Below are 12,560 nucleotides of genomic sequence, written 5' to 3' on the forward strand. Positions count from 1 at the left end.
GCTTGCATGGGAAAGAACAAGTAACAAGATTCTTTAAGTAACTTAATCCATCTAGTTCCATCTTAAGAGTAATACTTGCATGTGTTGGGCTAAATAATCCATTTAGTTAAGTAGAGTGGGCTAACAAGTCCATTAAAGAAGTAGGGTGGGCTCTCTAGTCCATTAATCACTAATAAAAGCCCAAGTTCCATTAATTAACAAATTAATCCAACAAAAGCCCAAGTAATTAACTAGTATCCATAGTTAATCAAAATGATTAATAAAACTTAATCATGAATGTAAATAATATTCTAAAAATATTATTCGTGAAAGTTTCGTGTGTCACAAAGACGTTTCGGGCATTTAAAGTCAAGTACGGGCAATCATGGCAACATGTAAATGTAATAACATACATTCGTTAAATCACAAGTATTAATAATAACAATTATTAATAAATAAACGTTGGAAAATCCAGGGTCGTTACATTACCCACCTGTTAAAGAAAATTTCGTCCCGAAATTTTAAGCTGAGGTAGATGGAGGAGTCGGGAAAAGGTGAGGATACTTCTGCATCAATTGATCCTCTCGCTCCCACGTAAACTCAGGTCCTCGTTTGGCATTCCATCGCACTCGGACGATCGGAATCTTGTTGCGTTTCAAAGTTTTGTTCTCACAATCCATAATTTCAACAGGCTCTTCCACGAAGTGGAGTTTATCATCAATTGCAAGTTCCTCAAGTGGTATGATAAGTTTGGGTGCAGCAAGACACTTCTTCAAGTTTGACACGTGGAAGGTAGGATGAACTGAGCTCAATTGTGCTGGTAGATCCAAAAGGTAAGCAACGGGTCCAACACGCTCCAAAATTTTGAAAGGACCAATGTATCGCGGGTTTAACTTTCCACGTTTTCCAAAACGGATCACACCTTTCCAAGGTGCAACCTTTAACATTACACGGTCGCCTACGTTGAATTCAAAGTCTTTACGTTTGAGGTCTGCATAACCCTTTTGATGGTCACGAGCAGTCTTAAGTCTAGCTTGAATCTGAGCAATCTTCTCCGTGGTTTCATGGACTACCTCGGGTCCGGTGATTTTCTTTTCGCCTACTTCGGCCCAACAAATAGGAGATCGGCACTTGCGACCATACAACGCTTCAAAAGGTGCGGCATTAATGCTCGAGTGATAACTGTTGTTGTAAGAAAATTCGGCGAGTGGAAAATGCCTTTCCCAGGCCTTTCCGAAATCAATAACACATGCACGCAACATGTCCTCCAAGGTCTTAATCGTTCGTTCACTTTGCCCGTCGGTCTGTGGGTGATAAGCAGTACTCATGTCGAGACGGGTTCCCATGGCTTCTTGTAAACAACGCCAAAATCTGGAAGCAAAACGAGGATCGCGATCTGAGATGATCGATAAAGGTACACCATGACGAGATACAACCTCCTTGATGTATAATTGAGCAAGTCTCTCCATCGTATCCGTTTCCTTCATCGCTAGGAAGTGTGCAAATTTAGTAAGGCGGTCAACAATAACCCAGATGATATCGTATCCGCCCACCGTCTTTGGTAGCTTGGTGATGAAATCCATAGTTATCCTTTCCCACTTCCATTGCGGGATTTTCGGTTGTTGAAGTAACCCAGAAGGTCTTTGATGTTCGGCCTTTACTTTCGAACAAGTCAAACACTTACCAACATAGGTTGCAACGTCTTTCTTAAGATTCGGCCACCAATACTGTTCTTTAAGGTCGTGGTACATCTTGCTCGCTCCAGGATGAATCGAATATCTCGATTTGTGTGCTTCATCAAGTATAAGGTTCCGTAGATCTCCATAAAGAGGTACCCAAATTCTTCCGGCATAACATCGGAGTCCAGACTCCCTAACCTCTAATCGAGAGACAAGTATGTTCAAATGTTCGTGAGATATATTCTCCTCCTTGAGAGCCTCATCTTGGGCTACTCGGATATGACTGTTGAGATTCGAATGAATGGTGATGTTCAGAGCCCTAACACGAAGAGGTGCCGTCCTCTCCTTTCGGCTTAAAGCGTCAGCTACAACATTGGCCTTGCCAGGATGATAACGAAGTTCACAATCGTCGTCGTTTAGCGTCTCGATCCATCGACGCTGTCTCATATTCAGTTGCTTCTGATCAAAGATGTGTTGGAGGCTTTTGTGGTCGGTGAAGATAGTGCTCTTAGTCCCATATAAATAATGTCTCCACAATTTGAGCGCAAAGACGACGGCTCCCAGTTCGAGAACGTGAGTAGTGTAGTTCCGCTCGTGAATCTTAAGTTGACGGGAAGCATAGGCAATAACCTTTGATCGTTGCATCAGTACACAACCAAAACCACTTTTCGATGCATCGCAATAAACAACAAAGGCGTCACTGCCCTCAGGGAGTGATAAGATAGGTGCGGTGGTTAACTTCTTCTTCAAAGTTTGAAATGCTGATTCGTGTGCGGGTTCCCAAATGAACTTCTTCCCCTTGTGAGTCAGCGCGGTCAAAGGACGCGCAATCAGAGAGAAACCTTCAATAAATCTTCGGTAATAACCGGCGAGTCCTAGGAATTGGCGAATATGAGTTGGAGTAGTGGGGGTCTCCCACTTGCTGATAGCTTCAATCTTGGCGGGATCAACTTTGATACCCTGGTCGCTCACAACATGACCCAGAAATTGGACTTCCTTCAACCAAAATTCACACTTGGAGAATTTGGCGTAAAGTTGCTCTTGTCTTAAGAGTTCAAGTACTAGTCGGAGGTGTTGCTCATGCTCTTCTTCGCTCTTAGAGTAGATGAGGATATCATCTATGAAGACGATAACAAACTTATCCAAGTATGGCTTGCAGACACGATTCATGAGGTCCATGAACACGGCAGGTGCGTTGGTTAATCTGAATGGCATCACGAGAAACTCATAATGACCATAACGAGTTCTGAATGCAGTTTTCATCACATCACTTTCCTTCACCCTCAACTGGTGATAACCGGACCGCAAATCGATCTTAGAGTAAACACTCGATCCTTGCAGCTGATCGAAAAGATCGTCAATTCGTGGAAGAGGATACCGATTCTTGATTGTCAATTTGTTGAGTTCACGGTAGTCGATACACATACGGAAGGATCCATCCTTCTTCTTCACAAACAACACAGGTGCACTCCAAGGCGAGAAACTTGGTTGGATAAATCCACGGTCAAGTAGTTCTTGTAGTTGACTCTGTAATTCTTGCATCTCGGAAGGTGCGAGTCTATAAGGTGCGCGAGCTACAGGTGCAGCTCCTGGTACTAAATTGATCTGAAACTCTACTGCTCTCGGCGGCGGTAATCCAGGCAATTCTTCAGGGAAGACATCGGAAAATTCGTTCACAATTTGAACGTCATTCACACTCTTCGCCTCGGTTTCTACCGTTTTCACATGTGCTAGGACAGCAAGACGTCCCTTCTTCATGATCTTTTGGGCTTTCACGCAACTAATGAGGTTCAGCTTCGAGGTACATCTCTCTCCGTAAATGATCAGTGGCTCACCATCTCCTTGTGGTATACGAAGAGCTTTATCTCCACAGATAATGTCGGCCATTATCTTGGTCAACCAATCCATACCGACGATCACGTCAAAACTTCCCAATTTGATAGGTATTAAGTCAATTTCGAAATCTGCACCAGCTATGTTGATAATAGCTCCTCGACTAATATGGTCAACTTTCTCAAGTTTTCCATTGGCTACCTCTACAAGCATACTCTCCTTTAAAGGAACTAATGACGAATTTATCTTATCGCAAAAATGTCTACATACATAACTTCTATCGGCACCAGTATCAAATAGGACAGAAGCTAAAAGATTGTTGATAGTGAATATACCTGTCACCAAGTCGGGGTTTTCTCGGGCGTCCCTTGCATTAACGTTGAAAGCTCTACCACGGGGTGGTCCACCGTCTTTTCTTTTATTGGGGCACGCATTTCTGAAATGGCCCGTCTGTCTGCATTCGTAGCACTTTTTCGGTCCATTGGTGTTCGGCTTCCCATTCAAAGTGGTGACCTTGCAGTCCTTACCGATGTGCCCAGCCCGTTGGCACTTTTCACAAACAACGTTACAATACCTAGTATGGTCCTTGTAGCACCGCTTGCATTGTGGTAAGGTTCCCTTGTAGTTCGGGTTTGAGTTGGTGTTCGGATTGGGGTTTCCACCGTTGTTGTTTCCTCTGAAACCCTCATGTCATTTCGCCGGGTTTTGATCATAGGTCCTTCCCCTGTTGTTATCCCATTTGCGCTTCTCACTACTACCCGCTTCAGATCTAGCCTTCTCCGGTTCATCGATGATAATTTGATTCATTAAAGTATGCGCCATGCGCATCGCTTCCGGGACATTTGGTGGCTTGGACGAGGTGACGTTTCCCTTAATGCTCTTAGGAAGTCCCCAGAAGTACCTTTCCATTCGTTTAATCTCCGGTGTAATCATTGTCGGACACATCAGGGCTAATTCCAAAAATCTCCTGTTGTAACCATCAAGGTCGTTCCCAACGGCCTTTAACTGCATGAATTCCATCTCCATCTTTTGGATCTCGGTCCTAGGACAATATTCCTAAATCAGGGCCCCTTCGAATTCCTCCCATGGGGTAGCAAACGCCTCATCAATACCCTTTGCTTGAGCCAACGTGTTCCACCACGTTAGTGCGCCGTCAGACAGCGTGCATGAAGCAAACTTGATCTTATTCTCCTCTGAACATTTGCTGACTCGGAACACAGATTCAAGTTTTTCAAACCATCTAGTGAGACCAACCGGCCCCTCCGTTCCACTAAAGCTATGAGGTTTGCAGCTCTGAAACTCTTTGTACGTGCACGCATTACGAATGGGTTGAATAACCGGTGGCGGTGGCGGTGGAGCTTGGGGTTGCATTTTCGCAATGGCTGCGGCTACCCTTTCGGCAATAATCTCCTCGATTTGGGCTGCGGTAGGTGTTGATGTTGATCGTCCGTTGGCCATGGTGTTCTAAACAAAATTTTTGACTTAAGTCAAAATCCAGTATGCAAATAGTAATAATACAGTATATGTAACCAACACGGAATCAACCCATCACATGTTTATTAAGTAACGCATCTAGGTACAAATACCACATAATCATACAGTAACGTAAATAGAACATCGTGCAAGAATTAAATAACACAAAGTTCCATTCATTAATAATAATAAGTTGCATACATCTGTATAAGTTCGAACAATACATAAGTGAAACATAAAACTACAACTAGATTACATAATGAAATCTACTACAAAAGCCCTACGGTGAAGGTGGGTGTAGGATGTCTAATACATGAGACATCTGGTCCTTGAGCTCAGTTACTCGAGCACGGAGGATCTCCACCTCCCTCATCAGTTCCTCGACAGAGGGAGTGGGTGGGGCAGGCGGTGCAGTCGGTACGGGTGGTGCTGGTGGAGCTAGTGGTGCAGACGGTCCGGCTCCAGAAGTAGAGGCTGCGAGGCGGTAAGACTTACGGATGAAAGGATCAGCAGGATACGACACAAGCCGCTTACGGACGGTAACCCTACGACGCTGACCAAATGCGTCAGTGAATGCTCGACCTCCGTTGATCCCCGGAATAATGGTGCCGTCGAAACGGTACCGCTTCTTCGGTGAGGTGAAGGGTGGCTGAACAGGTGCATCATCGGGATCCTCCTCGTCAGAGTCATCGTCACTAGAGTCGTCTGTAGATGAGTCGTCGGATGAAGGATCATCTGAATCGTGTGGAGGTGGCTGCACGGGTGGCTGTACTGGCTCCCCTCGGGCGGCCATCATCTGTCGGTATCTGAAGGGTGGAATAGGCACGAGACGTCCGTCAGGAGCGCGTCGGCACCAATGGCGATACTGGTTATAGAATGGACCCTCCCCAAATTCCGCGGGAATCACAACATCACCGGAGCGAGGCTGTGACCCCGAGGGTCCTGGGACAGATGGAGCTGGAATCTCCGGGGGGTCCTGGGCTCCGTCAGAAGTAGCCACTGGGGCGGGAGTATGGCTGCTAGCTCCGGAAGTCGAAGCGCCTGGGTCACTAGAGGATGTCGCTAACGGGATCGGTGGATCGGCAACAGTGGCAGGTGAAGTGGCTGAAGTGTCTGAACTGCCCAAAATGATAGCAGGTGGAATATCCGACATCTGAACAAGGAAAAATAAATTTTCCATGTCAGTAAGTCATAAAGCAAGCACGTATTAGGTCAAGTAACTACAACAGTCTAAATCATGTGTAACAGTAAGTAGCATGGCAATAACGACAAGTATCATGCAATCGAAAGCAGATAATAGCATGCAGTAGTGAAATCATGTAATAGCATACGGCATATAGCAGTAAAAGTAAGCAGCAGCATGCAGTAAGTTCAGCGGAAACAAGTAAACTATCAAGTTGTAGATTAGTCCTATTAGTGAATCCTACTCGGGTCAGTCCAGACTCACTAATGCATCCTAATTCCCTACAACCAATGCTCTGATACCAAATGTGATGCCCCGTATAAAACCATCGTGTACGAATCATCAACAACAGGAACATTACAAGGTCAAACACTATATGCGTTTTCAAAACAAGTTGCATTCATGATAAAAGGTGACGTCATAACCAACGTCAAATGTTTTACAATTAAAAGTATGCTTCAATGAACAGAAGCAAATAGTAGTAGTACGTGACCCTTAGGTCGTTACAAATCATTGTTCAAAAGTATTAAAGTTATGAATGCAGATAAACAGTTCATACGGTGATAACTCTAGAGCAGCGGGTGTCTACAGCAAGACTAGTACACAGCGGAAACAACCTTAAGCACCTGAGAAAAACATGCTTAAAAACGTCAACACAAATGTTGGTGAGCTATAGTTTAAGTATAACAATATGTAAGGTAGGCCACGAGATTTCAGTGCTACAAAGAGCGTTTCAAAACAGTATGATAAAATATATGTTAACCGTGGGCACTTGGTAACTAACTTAACGTTTATACCCCCTGAAAGTACACTTGGCAAGTGCGTATGTATACGAAGTATTAAACACCCGTTAAATGCTAGCGCTATTAGCCCGAGTGGGGATGTCAAACCCTATGGATCCATATCTCAGATTCGCGTTCACCGGTTCAAAAACCAATGACTAAACGTTATCGAGCTAAAGGGAATGTTTATGCCGTTCTATAACCCACACATATATAAAGTTTAAGTACTCGTGCCTAGTATGTAAAACGTAAAATGCGCATGTATTCTCAGTTTCCAAAATAGTTAAAGTAAAAAGAGATGCTATAACTCACAGTGGTAAAGTAGTGGTAAAGTCGAGTCGGGAAATAAGCAAGCACGTAAGTCCGGAAAGTCCTCAACATAAGTCAAATAGTACTAAGTCAGTAAATCATCCCAATAGGTTTAAATGTATGTAAATTAGGTCTTAAGGGTCATCATCAATCATCATTAAACAAAAGGTGTAAAGTAAGTTTCGTTCATGAAAAGAGTTTAAAACAAAGGCTGACTTGGATCAGTCACCACGGCCTCAATACCTACTGAAATAAGGTGAGACCAGTGGCCACGGCTCCATATATGAGTCCTCTAGCTGTGGTAAAAATTCCAGAAGCAAACTCGTCTTCGTTTGACCGTGGCGACGGTCTAAGTGCGAATAGGTCAGAATTTTCAGCACAACGTTAAAAGACATAGTGACGATCGGAGGGCCATAAATCCTAAACCGTAACTCGGATTAAGACGAGTCCTAAATGAAAAGTTATCTACTTAAACAGAGCTATCTGAAAATCATCTTTGCAGTAGCCCATGTCGTACGGGTCAGACATAAAAACAGTAAAACAGTAGGTTCAGGTGGGTTCTTGGTGCTCGATGCTTATCACGATTCTCATCCTTGATGCATATAGCTTCAAGTGTACAACTCGTTGATGTGTTTACATCATATTTACCAAGTTTTGACCATCATAACCCAAGTGTAAGTCTAAGATAAGTAGCACAACTCAATTAAGTGTTGCAAGTGTTTTGATGAACCAAAGTTACATCAAAGTCTTAGATTCAACACATACATGAAATATAAAAGTAATATTGAACTACAACCTTGAATGTAAACTAACTAATCAAGATCTTAAGATGTAGAACATAGTTCTTAGTTAGATCTTGAAGATCCAAGACCCAAAAGTCTAGATCTAAAGTTATTAAGTTAAATCTAACACAAGTGTATGAAATTATAACTAAAGAGTTACACTTCCATGTTCTTGAACTTTCAAGTTAACTTTTAGTTCCAAGAAGTATGAGATCAAGACTAACTTGTAATACTTGAACAAATCACAACTTTAAAGTACATAAAATGAAGAAATAATCTAAATAAACAAGTAACAAGCTCATGGGTTTCATACTTTTAAAGATTCAAGCCTAAATCTTGATCTTTAGAAAGTAAACTTTAAGTTTACTTCATGAACTTCAAGTATGGTTTTAACTCATGAACTTTAATCTTTTAAAACTTTAAATGTAGAACATAAACTAGCAAGTTTAGTTCTTGTGTGTTCTTGTTATGAACAAGATAAATGAAGAATCAAACTAAAGAGTTTGATTCTTGTAGCATGTAAGTAAGTAACAACAACAACTAGTAAGTAAACAATAATCAAGACAAGTAACAAAACAAAAGCTGATGATGATATATATGTGATGTTTGGTTCGGTTTTTATGAAGAAAAAGGAAGAGAAAAGTGATCTTGTTACTTACAAGTCTTTGAGAGAAAATGAGAGAAAAAGTATGCAAGTAAAAGTGTGTGTGTGAGAAATGAGGATGCAAGTGAACAAGTAATGTAAAAAAAAAGATTTGAACACCCTCTCACACTAGGTGAGCCGACGGTCAAGAAGGGAAGAGGGGGAAGGAGAAGGTCCACAAGTCTATTTCATGTAAAAGTCTAAAAAGATGGTTAATAGGAAGCTTGCATGGGAAAGAACAAGTAACAAGATTCTTTAAGTAACTTAATCCATCTAGTTCCATTTTAAGAGTAATACTTGCATGTGTTGGGCTAAATAATCCATTTAGTTAAGTAGAGTGGGCTAACAAGTCCATTAAAGAAGTAGGGTGGGCTCTCTAGTCCATTAATCACTAATAAAAGCCCAAGTTCCATTAATTAACAAATTAATCCAACAAAAGCCCAAGTAATTAACTAGTATCCATAGTTAATCAAAATGATTAATAAAACTTAATCATGAATGTAAATAATATTCTAAAAATATTATTCGTGAAAGTTTCGTGTGTCACAAAGACGTTTCGGGCATTTAAAGTCAAGTACGGGCAATCATGGCAACATGTAAATGTAATAACATACATTCGTTAAATCACAAGTATTAATAATAACAATTATTAATAAATAAACGTTGGAATATCCAGGGTCGTTACATAAGGTGCTTGCTAACGATTTCAGCAGACACTGAATCATTTGGATTCTTTGAAGGAAGATTTCGTCTTTGTGATTTGTCCACAGCCTCCTTCATGGTTTGCTCAACCATTTTTCAGCACCAAATTTTTCTCATTTTCTGAACTTTTTCAACACACTACTCTTTATCAACAAACTCTCGACTGTTAAGGTCGTTTACAGTTTTTGCTGCTTCATCAGCATTTTTGCAAAATTTGGAGAACTAGTTCGCAGTTTAGGGTGTTTTTCAGAAACTTCACATTCGAAGTATGTAAGTCTAAGAGAAAGACGTTATATGTATATATATAACTTTTGGCGTAGAATTGCTGTGAAATTCGAGAATAATGATTGATGATTCCTGGTAGTTGGTAGTTGGTGTGGCAATTATTGTTACAAAATGTAGATGAGTACGTGATAGGGTTTCGATGAATAAATATAGTGATTTTACACCATAGAGTAACGAAGTTGCTGGTACATCTGCTGATAATATGGTGAAATATAAAAGGTTCCCCGGTAACAATGATGAAGAAGGGAAACTTATATATCAAGGTCATAATAAGGCTAGTCCGACTGAAAAGTCGAAGTTGACTTGCTGGAGCTGTGACAAAACTGGCTACTTTGAAAAGGAATGGTAATGTTATTTTCAGTAATAACAACGCTAATGGCTCACGGATTTGTGTTAAACTTCTACTTAGGTTCCGGGAGTTTTCCAGATGCATGATTGTGGATAACATGTGGTTGGATCATCATCTCGATTGTTTCTTAATTAAGGTGTTTTCAAGAATCCTGAAGGGTTTGAATGTAAATTGTAATGAATTTTGAATGATACAAAAATTATTTTCTGGGTTTAATGAATAGAAGTACTGTTCTAGCACAGTTTTGAAGTCAAAGTATAGCTTTGAAAGGTGTAGAAATCTAAGAACGATGTCTTCTGTTAAATCTTGACTTGGATTCTGATCTTGTTAAAATCACAATATGTAACTGAATCTGGATGAGAATAGTTGTTCTGATTTCTATGAAAGAATGTATATTATTGTGAAAGTAGTGAGTATAGTTGATGTTTTGTTGAATCAGGATCGAAGAATGTAACATATTAATTGTGAATTTATATATCTCTCGGGTATTACCTACCCGTTAAAAAAATTTCACAAGTAACATTTTGTACATGAAATTTTTTTATTACAGTCTTTATGAATATATATATATATATATATATATATATATATATATATATATATATATATATATATATATATATATTCTTCAGATGTAATACAGATTTAATGGGTTAATATAATATTGAACTCATTTAATTACAGTTGGAATTATTATTCAGAAATCCCTAAAACTTTAGAAATTACGTAATCTTTGCGGAGTATTTCTTCCACTTGGATGAAATTATGAATTACTACTTCATTATTCATCTATTGATATTTCTTCGGTGAATAATGTTGGTGTTTGTGGAATTCTTGTGAACTTTGTAAGGCACGAATGATGATTTCTAGAGATTTTCGATTATATCGAAGATGAAAGCGTAAAATCAAACTTGTATTTGAGTAATACTCTTGGGTTATTATGAAATAGAATCTATTAAGTTGAAGTATAGATTATGGTTAACAATTGTTAAATCGTTAATGGATGATGTACATCATAGCATATTAGTAACAAGAATTAACCAAGTAGTATCTACCAGTTAAGATTCACACGTAATAGCTTAGTACAAAAAGATTTATTATGGTTTCAGAATTTATATATATCAGATATACATATAAATTCTTTAGAGGGAATGAGTTAATACTTCATAACTCGTTGATACAATATACTCGTTGTTGATTAGTGATGATGTCCGCGGTGATTATGAAACTGGCAGTGCTTGTGATGTTGTAGATGTTACTGATTCGACGATTCTGAGGGCACAGACGGTGCTGGTGTAGCTTGTGATGCCACAAGTGTTGCTGGTGTTGGTGATACTGATGGTGATGCTGGTGGTACTTCTGGTGGCGCTTGTATAACAAGTCTAGCTTATAAATCACGCACCATTCTTGTCAGGGTTTCTTCTATCCTTTCGGTCCACTCATCTGATTTATAGTTAGGTCTATAATAAGTAATCTCTAAAACTTTAGAGTTTACATAATCGCCACAGAATACTTTACGAATCAATACTTCATCAGTTATTGTTGTTGGGATTCCTTGGTATCTATGATGTTAATACTCGAGGTACAGATTATGATGTCGAGGCATGAGGTGTGGATGTTGTTGTTGGTGGTGGTAATGGTACTGTTGGTGTTGATGATGGTGGTACTGCTGATGCCGGTGATGCTACGGGTGCTTGTAACCTTTGCACCATATTCTCCAAAGTCACTACCCGAGCGCGAAGCTCGTTGACTTCGTCTATTACACCGCGATGATTGTCAGTTCGGACGAGCGGATGAATAAGATCTAGAATTTGAGATAGTATATAATCATGACGAGATACTCTGGAAATGAGAGAGAAAATGGTGTCTCGAACAGGTTCGCTGGTAAGTGCTTCGGGTTCTTCGCCAAGAGGGAAATGTTGTGGATGAAAGCGATCACCTTCTTCTTGTCTCCAATGATTAAGTAGACTAAGAACCCATCCCCAATTCATCCAGAATAGATGATGGCTAATTGGTTGATCCATTCCGGTCACACTGCTTTCGGAGCTCGAGTGAAACTCCATATCGGAATAGCTGTAGGAATACGAGGAACTGGAACTGGTTGCAGGATCTATCTCGTACATAGTAGGGAAATGATTTTTTGATATGAGGAAGATTATAAGACTTAGATTTGGTATTACATAAATTACATATGTATATATAATACCAAAATCCCAGAAATTACGGAGGAATCTTTGAAATATGTCAGACAAAGTTTACAGTAACAGATACGTTAAGATATGAATTAGTAGATACGCTAAGATATAAATTTTTGTCTATACACTATTTATGCAATCAATGCAGTAAGATGTGTCTAGACTAAGAATGATAAGAAGGTAATTTTCGACAAGAAATGATAAGTAAAACTTTTGACATGCAGCTAAGGTCGAAGTCCAGACTTACTAATGCATCCTAACAACTATCAGTTAGGCACACTAATGCAAGACCTGGTTCGCTAAGACCACCGCTCTGATACCACATGAGACGACACGTCCTAATCCATAAGGACGAATACAATAACA

Source organism: Rutidosis leptorrhynchoides, chromosome 5, assembly GCF_046630445.1.
Source record: "Rutidosis leptorrhynchoides isolate AG116_Rl617_1_P2 chromosome 5, CSIRO_AGI_Rlap_v1, whole genome shotgun sequence".
Classification (NCBI taxonomy): domain Eukaryota; kingdom Viridiplantae; phylum Streptophyta; class Magnoliopsida; order Asterales; family Asteraceae; genus Rutidosis; species Rutidosis leptorrhynchoides.